The 16,312-nt window shown below is 42.8% G+C and overlaps 1 protein-coding gene across 24 annotated transcripts in view; it reads left to right on the top strand.

Moving 5' to 3' along the window:
• Positions 1–16,312, top strand: part of SYTL2 (synaptotagmin like 2) — a 122,576-nt gene that overhangs the window by 39,564 nt on the left and 66,700 nt on the right. For 18 of the 24 annotated variants that reach the window (XR_002517147.2, XM_009187049.4, XM_021926381.2 and 15 more), the window contains one exon: positions 5,936–6,029. The exons of the other annotated variants lie outside the window; for them this stretch is intronic. The gene's annotated coding sequence lies outside the window, so the exon portion shown is untranslated. Of the gene's footprint in view, positions 1–5,935; positions 6,030–16,312 lie in introns of those variants that run through there. 24 annotated transcript variants of the gene reach the window in all.

The following is a 16,312-nucleotide window of genomic DNA, read 5'->3' on the forward strand; positions in this document are numbered from 1 at the left end:
GTGATTCCTCAAGGATCTAGAACCAGAAATACCATTCGACCCAGCAGTCCCATTACTGGGCATATACCCAAAGGATTATAAATCATTCCTTGATAAAGACACATGCACACGCATGTTTATTGCAGCACTATTACAATAGCAAAGACTTGGAACCAGCCCAGATGTCCACCAATGATAGACTGGATTAAGAAAATGTGGCACATATACAGCATGGAATACTGTGCAGCCACAAAAGAAGGATGAGTTCATGTCCTTTGCAGGGACATGGATGAAGCTGGAAACCATCATTCTCAGCAAACTATCACAAGGACAGAAAACCAAACTCTATATGTTCTCACTCATAAGTGGGAGTTGAACAATGAGAACACATGGACACAGGGAGGGGAACATCACACACCAGGGCCTGTTGCGAGGTCGGGGCTAGGGGAGGGATAACATTAGGAGAAATACCTAATGTAGATGATGGGTTGATGGGTGCAGCAAACCACCATGGCACATGTATACCTATGTAATAAAACTGCATGCTCTGCACATGTAATCCAGAACTTAAAGTGTAATAATAACAATAATAAAAGGTTTATTTGGCTCATGATTCTGATGGCTGTGAAGTTCAAGATTGGGCATCTATATCTGGTGAGGGCCTTCAGCTGCTTCCACTCCTAGAGGAAGGCAGAAGGGGAGCCAGCTGTGCAGAGATCACTTGGAGAGAGAGGAAGCAAAAGGTGAGAGAAGTGGCTGGCTCTTTTTAAAACAACAAGCTCTCAAGGGAACTAATGGAGTGAGGACTCACTCATCTTCTGAAGGAGAGTATTAATCTATTTGTGAGGGATTTACCCCCGTCACCCAAACACCTGCCATTGGGCGCTCCCTCCATCATTGGGATTAAATTTCAATATGAGATTTGGAGGGATAAATATGCACCATAGCACCTATTGTTTTTAGTTCTTCTCTTCCTTTACAAATGTGTTCTCAGCTGTCACTTAACACCTGTGTGACCTTGGATACGCCGCTTAACCTTGCTGAACATCAGTTTTCATATCAATAAAAGGGTGGGCTGGACATGGTGGTTTATACCTGTAATCCCAGCACTTTGGGAGGCTGAGGCGGGTGGATCACTTGAGGTCAGGAGTTCAAGATCAGCCTGGTCAACGTGGTGAAACCCATCCCTACTAAAAATACAAAAATTTGCCAGGTGTGGTGGCACATGCCTGTAATTCCAGCTACTCCAGACACTGGGGTGGGAGAATCACTCGAACCCAGGAGGCGGAGGCTGGAATGTGCCGAGATTGCACCACTGTACTCTAGCCTGGATGACAGAGTGGGACTCCATCTCTAAATAAATAAATAAATGGGGGATTATGATGATACTTATTCCTACCTGCTTTAGCTACCTTCTAAGAAGAGTTGTGAAGAGTGCATGTGCTGCAGTACAGTGTAAACCCCCAACATTGTACAAATGGGAGCTGGTATTATTGCTGTGGGCCAATATCTTCTTCACAACAGGAACCAGGTCTTAGGACTTAATAGTTGTACCCATTGTGCCTAGCTTAATCCCAAGCAGAATACTGTCATTAAGGAAGGAGGGAGGGAGGGACAGAAAGAAGAAAAGGAAGATTTTTGTTAGGTTTTATACCCTATTTTCCTAATTATCATTCTCTCCTTCACTGTAGCGATGTCTTATGAAAAGTGTTTAGTTTCTAAAAAGGCTTTGCACTGGGCAGCAGGGTGACATTTTTCTCCAATAGTCTGCCTATTCATCTCTTTCTCCCTAAGCTAGCTTAGTGATGGTGTTGGCATTCATTTTGTCATTTGATTTTATGTCCATAAGAAAAAATAAAAAAGGAAGGCAGCTGACAGATCAGAGTCCAAATGCCTCATTTTACAGGTGGAGTCACCCAGAGAGATGAGTGAAACAAAGAGTTTTGGTTTTTAGTAACAGAGTGAAGACCAGAACCCAGATCTTCAACTGCACCTCTCGGCAGGGCACAGGCTGACCCTAACTTATGAAGTACCAGTGATCATTTGTGCCTGCCTTTGGAGGGGTTTAAGATTTGATTAATACTATAAAGCTCTTGCCCAGATCAATGCAAGGATTTTGTTGTTCATGAGGGTATAGGAGAAATAGATTTGCTGATACTATAACATCATACTTTCTGCCTGCTCTCCACATTTTATTTATATAAGCTTCTAAATTGGGATCACGTAAAGAATAAAAATTCCTTTGTAACCGATCTCATTTCACATCAAGTTTAACAACATTCTATCTTGCAAAGCTCGGTATTTGGGGTGCGTCGGGGTTTGAGGGAAACCTCAGCTCCTGTTTGCATCTTTGGGTTCCTTTGCAGGGCACTATGTACCTGCACCTTTCTTCCCCCTTTTCTGCTTCTCTTCCTGTTATGTCAGAACTTTGGAGATAGGTAGACCTGAGTTCAAATACCAACTGTTGCTTAGAAGCAATATGAATTTAATGAAGTCCCTTAAGATCCATGAACTTCAGTTTCCTCATTGGTAAAATGCAGATGATGGTGACTACTTTGCTGGTTTGCCTTATGGTGTAGAGAAAATGTGTGTAAAGATTTGAAAAGGTATTGGAGAAAGATTAAATGCCATTTCCTTCTCTAATTCTTTAATAAAATTCAAGTCCTACCAATTAATTGCATTAATTTAGTTTTTTATTTCTTATAATACATGCATATAACTTTTAATGTTAGTAGTAGTGAACAAGGCTTTTTGGTTTTCTATGTAATATCACATTTTTCCTTGCTGCCTTTCATCTGAATTTCCAGGGCTTGAGAATTTTCAGAAAGTTTAGTGTATAATTTATTCCTTCTAGAGATTTTCCTTCCTTTTGGTAAAAGAAAAAAACCACATAGCAGGACATCATTTCTAACTTTGAATTGCCTTTTTAAGAACTATGGTTTGGTTGGTTTAAAGAGAGGTTTCTCAGGGACAAATTTAATATATATTTTCAACTCTGCAAAGATTACATTACAAATCTGAATAGCTATATATTTTTTCCTAATAAGGCAAAGGCTTAGATATAGTTTACTTTCTTTTTTTAAAAGAGAAAACATTTATTGAAAAAATACATTTCTGATCTTTTGGAATACCACTATAAAATGAATGTGGTACTTTGATGGACTTTGGAACAATATCACCAAACATTGAGTGGCAGGCACAGGTCGGGTATTGGAAAATATAGAGGAGATGAATATGGTGTCTCCTCCTTCCAAGAGAGCTCAGGCTGATAAAGGAGAAACTGATAAGGAAACAGACAGTTGCTATATAATGCCGAGTCCTGTGAGACCAAAGAGGAGGAGACTCTAACTCCACTTATCAGGAAGGGACTAGACTCATCTTCCGAAAGGAGGTGACACCTGGACTCTGTCTTGAAAGATGACTAGGAATTTAAGAAGCTGGAAAAAGACCTTGCGGGCAAAAGGAGCTCTATGTTCCAAAGACAGAGGTGTGAAAGGTAAGTTTAAAGAACTTCAAGGTACCGTGTAGGAAGAAATGGAAAGGAAGTCAGGGTGTAGATATGGAGGGGCTAATGTAACCCTGAGTGGTCTGAATTTTATCCTGAAGACAGTGAAGCCATTCACTGTACCTCCCAGGGAGTCTTACACTGGTAGAAGACCTTAGAGGTCAGAATTGAGCCCTCTTATTTTTGCAGATGTGGAAACCGAGACCAAGGAAAGGGAAGTGAAACCCTCATGGCCATACAGGGAATTAGTGGCTGATAACCTATGTCTTTTATACAGTGGAAAGTAGGGAGCCGGGAACCTTCCCAAGGACATTTCAGTGTTGACCTTATGAAGGCAGATTCTCATAGGAACATTTGGCCAAGGATTTATCATGGGGAATGCATGGTTTGGGCTAATGACCCCAGCATGCCTTTTGCATATTATTTCCTTTAAAGGAAAGGCCATCACTAGCAAGAAATGCTCTTTGGCTATTTTTAGGCTGTGTGGTAGGGGGAATTAGTGGAATTCCTAAGGTTAGCTCCAGCTGTTTTTCTCCAAAAGGCCAGCTGAATATTTTATGAAATTTGTTCACTAGGGCTTTTATCCTTCTGTGAGGCATTGTACTATGTCTGAGCTCAGGCTAGCCTGAGATATAAGTAAGGGGACAAAACTGGGGCTGGGCTGGTTGCTGTCCATTTTGATATTTAATGTTAAATGGAGTTTTAGATATGGTTGGTCATTCTCCTGCCTTCGTACACATAGTGAAGTTCCTTCTGGAATATGACAACTATCATGAAGGATGACTGGATTTTGCAGATTCAGAGACATAATGCCTGGGCAGAGTTGGTACTGACTGATTGGTGTAACTACCATGTAATAGCACCTTTTACTCATTAATATCACCTTATAGGACTTCATAGATAGCAAGTCAGATATTCCTTAAGACTTCTTCAATGGGAGCATGCTTGTGGCTGTTTGTTATCTACGAGTAGAATACTACTTCCTATTGTGTCTCAGGAACTATATATCTGAAGGCAGGTGAAGTAAAAGCATTCTTCATTTCTTCTAGACTGTACTATGAACCTTTCCTTTTACCCAAATTTATGGGTATCTGCTTAGAGATCATGCTATGTTAGGAGAATGGATCAGCTGGGCACGTGCCTGTAATCCCAGCACTTTGGGAGGCCAAGGCGAGTGGCTTGAGCTCAGGAGTTCGAGACCAGCCGGGGCAACATGATGAAACCTTGTCTCTACCAAAAAATAAAAAAATTAGCCAGGTGTGGTGTCATGTGCCTGTAGGCCCAGCTGCTTGGGAGGCTGAGATGGGAGGATCACTTAAGCCCAGGAGGCGGAGTTTGCAGTGATCTGAGATTGTGCCACTGCATTCTAGCCTGGGTGACAGAGCAAGATCCTGTCTCAAAAAAAAAAAAAAAAAAAAAGTGTAAATATAATTGTATAATGTTTTGCACTTTATAAAATGTCTTTCCGTACCTGGTCTCATCAGCTCCCTGTAGTGATTCAGCAAAGAGGGTAGGCAGTGGTTAGTCTGAATTTTAGAGATGAGCAAACTAAGGCTCAAGCAAATGCTGTCTGTGGTCACCAAGCTAGTGAGTGAGTTATTAGATTTCAAACCAGATCTTGTGACTTTAAATCTTACATTCTTTTTCCTTCATGAAACTGCCAACTAGACTGAGGAAAAAGGGCCAGTTTCTCTTATAGCATAAAAGTGGTTCAAGGAATGCCTTGAAAGCAAGGGAATTCTGTTGCATACACAACCAAAGAATGAAGGAGAATCCACAGCATGGGGTGTCTAAACAGGATGGAATAAACGTGAGCTTTGCCCCCCAAGCTCTGAAACAACAGTTGTCTGAGCTAGAACTCAGTGACATTTAACTAACAGTATGTAACTTATGCTAGTGAAAGAAATACTAATTTATTACTTTATTACTGTTGGTTGGGATGAATAGTTGTTTACATTCATTTACATTCATTAACCAAAGACAGTGAGTCTTGCCAAGTTTCCATTTTAAGAATTGTATTGAACACTGATGATCACAAAGAGATCCAGTGTGCTTCTCCCCTGCTCTCTGAAGTGTGTAAAGATGGAGCACACCCTGTGCATGACTGTATGGCAGATTTACCTGAATGTGTGTTCAGAGTTCTGAGCTAATGAATCTGGGAATGGCCAACCTGGAGATCTATTCCTTATCTATGAGGAATGTCTGAGTCCCCAACTGTCCTGTGAAATTAGGTCCTTTCTTTTGGGTTAAATGATGGTTGCCAGGTGGAGGTTGTTAGGGGAAGGGTGCTAAGTGAAAATGCTATATAAACTGTGTGTTTTTGCAAGTGGTTGTGGTTCTCCTGCCCAGCCTACCACCATGGGCCTGTGTGGTTATTCTGTCCAGCCTGCTGCCACTGGACTCTCTCCCCTGCATATAAGCCCCTGATAAAACCTCATGTTTCATTTGCAGGCTTTGGGTCTCTTCTTCAGCCTCTTAAACTGGGTGCCATCCTTGTTGGAGTCAATAGGGGTCTGGCACAACTCAGAGATGGACTCAGAGATGAGTAAGTAACACTGTGTCCTCAGACTGTGTATTAATTTTCTATTACTGCTGTGATGAACTTAGGGGCTTAAGACAACACAAACTTATACAGTTCTAGAAGTCAGAAGTCTGAAATGGATCTTACAGGCTAAAATCAAGAGATCAACAGAGCTGAGTTCCTTCAGGAGGCTCTAGGGGAGGATCTGTTTCCTTGCCTTTTCCAGCTGCTAAGGCTGCCTGCATTCCTTGGCTCATGGCACCTTCCTCCATCTTCAAAACACATCACTCCAACATTTTCATCCTCATATATCGTCTCTCTCCTTCTGACTATCCTAATTCCTTCTTATAAAGACCTTGTGATTATATTGGGCCTCATTAGATAATCTAGGATAATCTCCCCACAAGATTCTTAACAATGATATCTACAAAGTTTCTTTTACCATGTAATGCAGCATATCTTCAGGTTCCAGGGATTAGGATGTGGACATCTTTGGAGGACCGTTATTCTGCCTATCATAGAATTAATATATTTATGGAAGATGACTTGTCCAACTTTTTTGTACAGCCCTTTTTTTGGCCTTTTCTATATTCCATTGAATTGTTTTGCTTTTTTTCTTTCTGATCTTTTTTCCTCTTCTTCATTTACTCAATAAATGAGGCACTTGCTGTATGCCAGGTACCCTGCTATGTACTAGAGACACAGGATACCAAAGCCTTTCTGCCTACTGCTGGAGGAAGCTAGAGGAGGGCTGTTACTGCAGAACCAGAGACCAAGATATCAAACTCTTGGCTTTTGATTCTCTGAAGTTGGGGTCCAGGACTAAGATGGAAAAATTTAAGGGAATTCTTGTGTTTGAAGAATGAGATCCTTTCACCCAACTTTTCTCCTACCAATACCCCATCTCAAATTTAGAAGATTTAAAAAACTCTCCTCAAAGGTCTCTGCAGTGGAGGGTGGGAGTGTGTGTGCTTGCAGAAACCAAGAATTTGACTCATTCTTAAAATGGTGTGGGAGGTTAGAGGATAGGAAACAGTCTAGTGAGGTAAATAGAAAAGGTAGCAGCAGTAATACTCCAACCTTATAATGGCATGGAAAGGTGATTGAGTTAGTGAAATGTTGGGGATTTATTTATTGTCATTAGGTGTTTATGGAGCACTTATTGTGTCCCAGGCCATTTTACTTACAATATAATGTCATCCTCATGGTAACCCTGTAAGGTAGATCTGTTTTGCTGCCCATGTTGAATAGATGAAGAAACAAATGAGAGTCATTAGGGAAACTGCCAAAGAACTAATAGATTCATCCACTTCCAATTATCTTTTGACTCCAAAGCTACAAGTGCATTCTACTATATGACAACACTACTTCTACTGGGGGTATAGAAAATGAATATGGCAGACATTATTTACCCGTATCAGTTTCAAAATCAGTGTCTCTTTAGAGGATGGAGAGGATCGAGAAAGATCTTGCACACAGTAGGGGCTTGATGCATCTTTAGTGGGGCAATTTGGCCTGACCAGATGGAATTGAGCAGGTCTGGGACTAGGGTGAGGCAGGTAAAGTGCCTAGAGCACAAAGTCTTTGGAGACAAGGTCATGCAAGTGCTGATGCTCCCTGACGTGAGTGTCTTTTAAATTATGTGCCCTGGGTGTCTTACTCTTAAGGAAACACTCATTCTCAGAGTGCTGCAGGTGCAGAGTGCTGAGCTCACGTGACCTTGCCTCTTTATGTTTTGTGCTCTGGGTGCCTTGCTTGCTTCACTTATAGGTCCTGGATTTGAGCAGAAGCTAGAAGTGGGAGAGAACTGGTTAAATTGTTTTAACTCTGGCTGCCTATTACAATCATCTAGGCACCATTCTGAAAAATATCCTAGGTGGGAGTCTCACCCCAGGCCATTTAAATAAGAATTGTTGTGGGGAGAGGGAGGATGAAGAGACCTGGGCATTGGTGTTTTTAGAAAAATCTTTTCAGATGATGCTAATGTACAGCCAGTTTTTGTAATCCCCGAGTTAGTACATTTGGGGAGAGTCCCTCATTCCCAGTCTGGTTAGGAATGTACATGATTGTACCAAAAGTGAGGCTTTCTCACTTTGAGCCTTTCTGTGGTCCTTTTAAAGTCTGAGCTGGTGATAGCTACAGTTCAGTTAACTTTATGATCCTGAGTTTAATTCCAGCCTAGTTAATAAATCAGCTAGTTCTTCCACTCCTTTCCTTTGAATTTGAAACCTAGAAAATAATTAAATCTGGTATTCATCTGTCATTTGGGCTGTTATCAGTGTTTGGCTTTCAGGGGTGCTGTGAAGTGCAGCCCAAACCATTTACTAGCCAGTTTGCAAATCCTTATTTATGTTGAAATTGTATATGTCCTAGAGGGTAAAGGAGATCTCTGCATGTCCTAGCTCCAGCGTTAGGCAGTTGTGTGACCTTAAGCAATTGCTCTACGACCTTTTTCATCACAGATTCCTCATCCACACAAAGAATTGGTTATGACTCTATGATTTGACTGTTAATTTATTTCATGTGTTTTCTCTTGTAACAGCTGAAAACAATTGATATACAAATGTGCATGTTTAACTTTGACTAATTGCTGTGCTCCATCCAGTCATCAGCCATTTCTGACATATTGGGAATCCTTTATAATTGTGATTCCCAAAGTTGGCCAAGCATCCACATCATGTGGGAACATTTTAGAAAATGCAGATTCCTGAACATCAGCGCTAAAGAGTTTGGTTCAGTAAGCCTTGAGCAATGTCTGGGAATCTGCTGCTGATCAGCCAGATTTGAATACTGCTGGCTGTTGAGGCAATCATGAATATAATGAAAGTGATGGCACTCCCAATTTAGATGTCACTATAGAGTGTGCTGTTGACAGATATCGTACTTCTCTTCAAAGAAGCCTGGCTCCCCAAGAGTACATTAAATCCTCTGCTTAAAAGTTTTATAGCCCACTGCCCTTCTGCTCTGTGGGACTTCTTGGGCTTGTTCGGTATGTGCCCTCCTTTCCAGAATCTAAACTCTCTGAGGGAGGGGACTGCATACATTATCAGAACTTTTGGTGCATACAAATTACCCTCTTCCAGAATTAGATCTGGGACTGGGGTGGATGCTGCTATTCCAAGGAGAAAGGTTTCTCTCTGGTATTTTGAACTTAGGCAAGCCTCTTGGTGCTTCACAAGCTGTGTAGTTAATAAAAGCCCATGGATATGGTGGCTTTTGCAGCAGCTCCCTGCAATATCAGAACTCTTTTCTATGTGGCTTAAAGTCCTTCGTGATATGTTATTATTATTATTATTTTTTTTTTTTGAGACTGAGTCTGGCTCTGTCGCCCAGGCTGGAGTGCAGTGGCCGGATCTCAGCTCACTGCAAGCTCCGCCTCCCAGGTTTACGCCATTCTCCTGCCTCAGCCTCCGGAGTAGCTGGGACCACAGGCGCCCGCCACCTCGCCCGGCTAGTTTTTTGTATTTTTTAGTAGAGACGGGGTTTCACCGTGTTAGCCAGGATGGTCTCGATCTCCTGACCTGGTGATCCGCCCGTCTCAGCCTCCCAAAGTGCTGGGATTACAGGCTTGAGCCACCGCGCCCGGCCGTGATATGTTATTGAAGATAAGTCACCCCTTTTGTAGACTGCCATCTCTCTTCTACATATGATTTGAATTTTCAGCCCAGGTATGAAGTTTAAAATGAACTTTCAGCGGCCCATTTCCTCAGATCCTTTCTTTCTTGACTGTTTTTGTTTCTTAGAATCCTGATCAAGAAAATATAGATTAAAAGGGTGGTTCTAGCACATTTATCAAGACTGGCAAGCATGAAAAATTCAGGTTCAAATTCCCCCCCCTTGACACTTAAGGCCTCTTGGGGTCCAACCTTGGTCACTTGCCCCATTTACACCCGGTACTCCAGTTACCAGCCTTCTTTTTGAACACCTTTATGGTTTCAGGGTCCAGTGCTCTTGCCCAGAATGCCCACCTCCTTCTCTAATGCAGCATTCAAGGCTCCCCTCATTTTATCTCCTTCCTAAATCTCTGTGGCCTACCTGACACTTGGAGTGTGCCTCCTTTATCTGTAGCTGACATACTTGTATTATGGTTAGTTGTGTGTGATGCTGTCTCCTCACACAGCCCATTATCTTGCCCTTGGTTGGGGCTTGGTTAGCGTATTTTATTCCTGTGGGTATTGTAAGTTTAAACCTGTGGCCTAGCAATTGCAGAAAATGAGCTTTTCAGAAATCCAGGGCTATTATTGTTAGGTTTGAATATGAGATTAAGGAGCAGGGGGAATTGTCAGATAAGGTAGTCTTTCTACCCATCTTTCCCTCTTCATTCATAATTTGAGACCACCAAGCCAGTTTCCAGAAGATACTAGCTGTCTGCTACTCAGCCTGGACCTGGAGGAGATGGATGAAGTAGAAAAATGGCTTCCATCTTTGGAAGAATCTTCACAAAAGTGAAAGCTTTGTATTTTGAGATGACTGTCTGTTTTTAATTTTCAGTTGCTCTATAAAAAATGGCAAGTGCCAGGCACGGTAGCTCACACCTGTAATCCCAGCACTTTGGGAGGCTGAGGTGGGCAGTTCACAAGGTCAGGAGTTTGAGACCAGCCTGGGCAACGTGGTGAAACCCCGTCTCTGCTAAACATACAAAAATTAGCTTGGTATGGTGGCAGGTGCCTATAATCCCAGCTACTCGGGAGACTGAGGCAGGAAAATCATTTGAACCTGGGAGGCGGAGGTTGCAGTGAGCAGAGATCACACCATTGCACTCATTGCACTCCCGCCTGGGTGACAGGGTGAGACTCCGTCTCAAAAAAAAAAAAAAAAAAAAAGACAACCTATTATTGGGTAGCTTATCCTTTCTTATTCTATCTATATCCTTTCATTTGTTCACTTCTTTATGAAGAAGTTCATTTTATTTGTTCATTCAGCTATTATTTTTTAAGAGGCTACCTTGAACCAGTCAGAAGACAATGCCTTCCTCTCAAGAAGCCCCATTTAAGCAACACATTACACTGAGTAATTTATGTGTTTTTTAAAAATAGAGCACTGAAGGCTCTGACTATACAGAAACAAAATATTCATGTAGCATTGTTACCCAATTGTGCGTGGACAAAGTTTGCTTTTCATATAAACACATTTCTGTGTATGCATGTTACAAAACATTTTGATTGGGCTTAAGCATATAAAATGTAGGTTCTTTTAGTAATTGTTTCTGGTTCGAGGGATTGATACCATTCTAAGAGGCTAGTAGGCGTGTATAAATACCTGCATGGTGACACAGATGCCTTTTTTCCCCTCTATCTCATGCTTGTCCTCTTTTCCATGTCTATCCATAAATCAAACCCAAAGGGCCTGATCATTTTCTAATTCCTAACAAGTTGTCGTCCTTAGAAGAGCATGCCATGCCTTGAGGGCTGATGCATGTTGCCCATGAGAAATGACAAAGTCAAATGTACAGAGGGAGGAACAGCAGGGTGAAAAGAGAACTGTCTAGGAATCAGGAAACTTGGGTTCTAGTCTCATCTTTGCCCCTAACCAGCTGTGTGATCTCTCTGAGAAATAGGGGACTAGTGATGCAGTGAAAGATGAAAAATAGTGGCTTCAGAATCTTAAGCCTTGGGTTCAAATCACATTCTGGTTGAGTGGCCTTAGTCAAGTTACTTAACTTAAGCCCCAGTGTTCTCATCCATGGGATGTGGAGAATACCTACCTGCATGGTGGTCAGAGTGGTTAAACTGAAATATGTGTAAAGGGCTTAGCACCACCTGCTCATTTTTTCAGTCTGGAGAGAAATGACCAAGATCATGAGAAGCTTAGAAAACATGTGAGGAACAGTTGAGGGAACAACGAAGTTTTTCTTCCCCTCAACTAAGAAGAGGTGGGGAGAGCATGACATATTTTTTGTAAACTATTATGCGCAAGGGAGAATAAATTAAATGTGGTTCAAGAGGGCAGGGTAAAATGGAGCCAATGTGAAGAACTTAGGGGCAAGTCCAACCACGTGAGCCTGAGAAGCAGAGCAGCCCAGCTGTGCAGTTAGCAGCTTTGGGCATGGATGTCCTGGCAGTGTGATCTGATGATCACTGGGCTGGTGCACTGGAGGGAAATCTTTCTGCTGAGAGGTAGGTGAGCAAAGACTTTCTGATTATCACATTCAATTTGTTCCATCTTTGGCTTCTCCTTCCATCCATCCTTTGATGCTGCTGTGATCCTAGGAAGTTTACAAAGCATTTAGTTTTATGCACGATGGCTTTGTAAGTGTTCCGGTGAGATGAGCCTTCCTGTTGATCAGGGCCTTTTTGTCTGGTGGCATTCTCCCCAACTCAAGCATATTTGTTACTACTCTTCTGTTGCTGCCCAGATTTTTTTTTTTTTTTTTTTTTTGAAGCCTTCATTCTTGATGTCATGGGACTGTCAGAACAATTTGCCTGTCTTCTGAAATCCTCATCATGTGAGAGTCACCACTTATGTAAATTTTACACTCCTTCCCTGGGTGATCTGTATAGGCTTTGGTACAACAACCCTGTCTGGGAAAGGAGAAGATGCTATCTGTGCTATCTGGGCCCCTCCTTGCAGCAGAGCCTGCTGGGAAGGAAATTTTGTTGTTAATTAGACTTTAACCTGGGATTAGAATTTTAATTGGAATTAGGGTCAGAAGCCCAGATCCACTCTTTGTTGCCATCAAAGGCAAGCACAACTATTTGGGGCCTTAGTTTTTCTCTCCAGCTTAACTTTTGGACAATTGACAAGAAGAGTATTGGCATTCATAGATGTGGCATGGCAAGGCTGACACATGGAAAATATGAATTAAGCACAGTCCACATCTGGAGTCCTCCAATTTCTCTTTGTGCTGCTGTTTCTACTGCTGCTCCTTATCCTTCTTTGTCCTCTGCAGTGTCCTGAATTCTCACCAGAGCCTCACAGTAATCTCCACAAGGAAGAGAATATACCCATCATATGCATGAGATAATCAAGACTTAGAGAAGTCATTCAACTTAGTCAAACCACAGAATGATGTGAAAGATCTAGAGCTGGAACACATTGAATAATATGGACCTAGTTTTTCATTTATGGACCCTAGAGCTACGTTCATGTTCAGGTGGAAATGGAAGCTCAATCACCTTCCACCTATTTTCATCATTTTTTTTTTTTTTCATGAATCCTTGAGTGCCTAGTAGAGGCAAGACAGTGGCAAGAGCTGGGGATACAAATCACTGGGAGACACAGACCTTGCTCATAAACTGGCAAGAAACAAACATGAGTAGGTAGCGATTTGAGACCGTGTGATGAGTACTGTGCCTGACGAAGTCAGGTTCTAATTGAGCACATAGGAGGGGCTTGGAGGGGTTAGGGAAGACTTTTGTGCACTAAGTGACATGTAACTTGAGACCTAACAGGTATTAACAGGGAAATGGTGTTCCAGGATGAAGGAACAGCACATACAAAAGCCTGAAGGCAAGAAGAACTGGAAAATTTCACAATGGCTGGAGCCTAAGGAAAAGAGCTTGGAGAGTAAAGCAGGTGGTAGTTCGTGGAGAGTCCTACAGACCACTTAAGGATTTTGAGTTTTAGTCAATGGTCAGTGGGAAGTTGGTGAAGGATTTTAATCCTGAGTATGTGGCTTGGTCAGAACTGGGTTTTAGAAAAATGACTCAGCATCATGCTGAATGGAGGATGGGTAGGAGAGGCTGAACCCAAGGAAAACTTGCTGCAGGAGCTCCTCCTGTGAACACATCAGTAATATTTGTGAACAATGGGTGTATTCACTCCTACCCTCCCTTTCTTACTGAGGTTATTGTGAGGCTCTGGTGAGAATGCAAGACACTGTAGTGGCCAAAATTCATCCCTCACAATTTAGCGTTGAGGTTGCCCCCATTCTGACTGCCAGCTCTAGGCTGGTGAGTCCCTTATGCTTAAGCAGAGAATGAGGGTCCACAGAGAGAGGGATTTTGTTCTGCCTCGCTGATTGGAGGAATCTGTGTGGAGAGGAGAATTAAATGAGATGTCAACGTTGGGTTGGCTTATTCTGACACAACCATCAGCAAATGCCAGTCAGACATAAGCTTGGTGGCAAATGCCCCCCTCAGCCTCACTCTCCTCGTGTGAAAAACACAGATAAGACCTACCTTGGGCTGGGTGCAGTGGCTCACGCCTGTAATCCCAACACTTTGAGAGGCCGTGGCCGGCAGATCACTTGAAGCCAGGAGTTCAAGACCAGCCTGGACAATGTGGCAAAGCTGCAACTCTACCAAAAATACAAAAATTAAGTGGGCATGGTGGTGGGTGCCTGTAATTCCAGCTACTTCAGAGGCTGAGGCATGAGAATTGCTTAAACCCAGGAGGTGGAAGTTGCAGTGAGCTGAGATTGTGTCACTTTACTACAGCCTGGGCAACAGAGCCAGACCCTGTCTCAATAAATAAGACCTACCTCAGAGTGTCTTTGTGAGGATTCCATGAGATATATGTACAGCGCCACACGTGTAAAAGGGAGCAAGTAAATGTTTGCTGCCTTTTTGTCTGGCTTTCCTTAATGCTGCTTCATCTCAGAATAAAAGCCAGAAGTCTTAGTGTCCTCCCAAGGCCTAATACAGTCTGACCTGTGTCCTTTCCGGCCTCCTCTCCTCTTGCTCTCCTGGGGTACTCTGGTGTACCAGCGCTGACCGCCTTGCCATTTCTTGAATGTGCCAGATATCTCCCACCGCAGGACCCTGGGATATCTGCATGGCTTGTTTCCTCATTGCTGTCACATTTCTGTTCAAATATCACCTTCTCAATGAGGCCTACTCTAACCACTCTTTAAAATTCCAACTCTCCCTGAGTTATTACTCTCCTCCCTTCCCTTTTTTTTTTTTTGAGACGGATTCTCGCTCTGTGGCCCAGGCTGGAGTGCAGTGGTGGGATCTCAGCTCACTGCAAGCTCCGCCTCCCAGGTTCACGCCATTCTCCTGCCTCAGCCTCCGGAGTAGCTGGGACTACAGGCGCCCGCCACCTCGCCCGGCTAGTTTTTTGTATTTTTTAGTAGAGACGGGGTTTCACCGTGTTAGCCAGGATGGTCTCGATCTTCTGACCTCGTGATCCACCCGTCTCGGCCTCCCAAAGTGCTGGGATTACAGGCTTGAGCCACTGTGCCCGGCCCTCCCTTCCCTTTTTTGTTTTCCTCCATAGTTCTCATCGCCTTCCAATGTGTCATAATTTATTTGATATTCAAAAACTTATTTAATTTTTATTATTTAGTTTGATCGTCGTTTCCATCCATTGGCATATGAACTCCACAAAGGCGGGAAGTTTTTCTATCTTGTTCCCTTGCTGCACCTCCAGTGCTTAGAATAGTGCCAGGCCCTCAATAAATCTTTGTCAAGTGAGTGAGGGAAATGTTCGATTAGCTCCCATGCTGGACGTCGTCCAGAATATTAGGAGTTGGGTGAGCACCTCATACTGAAGAGTCTTGATTGCCCTCTGAGGGCTCTCCTACAGTTTGGCTGGGCACTGACTCCTGCCTACCCAATTAAAAGGAAAGGGTTCCAGCCCCTCACTCCTTTGTGAAGTGGGAACATTGCCCTTTGCCTCACTAACAGCCTATTTTAAGGGAGAAATTTTAACCCTTAGAGGCTTTGACACAGAAGCACTAGTTAGCTTGTATTCTACTTGAAGGTGTGGAAGCCAACGTTGCCCATTTCAGCAACCCTGCCAGTTACCACTGCTAGACGACCTAAGTGTTTTTGTTGTTGTTGTTTTCTTCCTGTCCACCACTCCTTGAATTTAAAGTCTCACATTGAACCAACCAAATGGCAGTGTAAGGCCTCATTGGCAACCTGGGTCCCAGAATGTGGCCTAAATCTATTTGCTTGCCAGCCTTTGAGATCTAAGGAAGTTACTGCGCATGAAAGAAAGGAAAGAATTGAGATAGCCGTCTTCTGGTGATATTGTATATTTGGATCAGGTTCATTTATTCATTTGCTTATTTGTTTATTTGTTCATATTCAGAGACTCACAGTCAAGTAGGAGAGACTGAGAGTAGATCATCACAGCAGTCGATGTGTATTTGGAGGAGAAAGATTTTGTATTAGCAGGTTCCTGCTGCACGAGTGTCATATAACAACTCCCAAACCTCAGTGGCTTCCAACAACAAATATTTAGTTTTTTCTTTTATATCTATAGGTCAGAGGGGATTCCTGCTTCAGGGGGGTCACTTTCAGGTCTGTCCTTGTATCTCTTTCTGGAACCCAGGATGAAGAGGCAATGGATAATTGGGACAAGCTCTTCTCATGGCATGTGGCAGGAGTACAAGAAGCCAGGTCAAACCACAGAAGCAC

This window comes from Papio anubis, chromosome 12 (genome assembly GCF_008728515.1).
Source record: "Papio anubis isolate 15944 chromosome 12, Panubis1.0, whole genome shotgun sequence".
In the NCBI taxonomy this organism is placed as follows: Eukaryota; Metazoa; Chordata; class Mammalia; order Primates; family Cercopithecidae; genus Papio; species Papio anubis.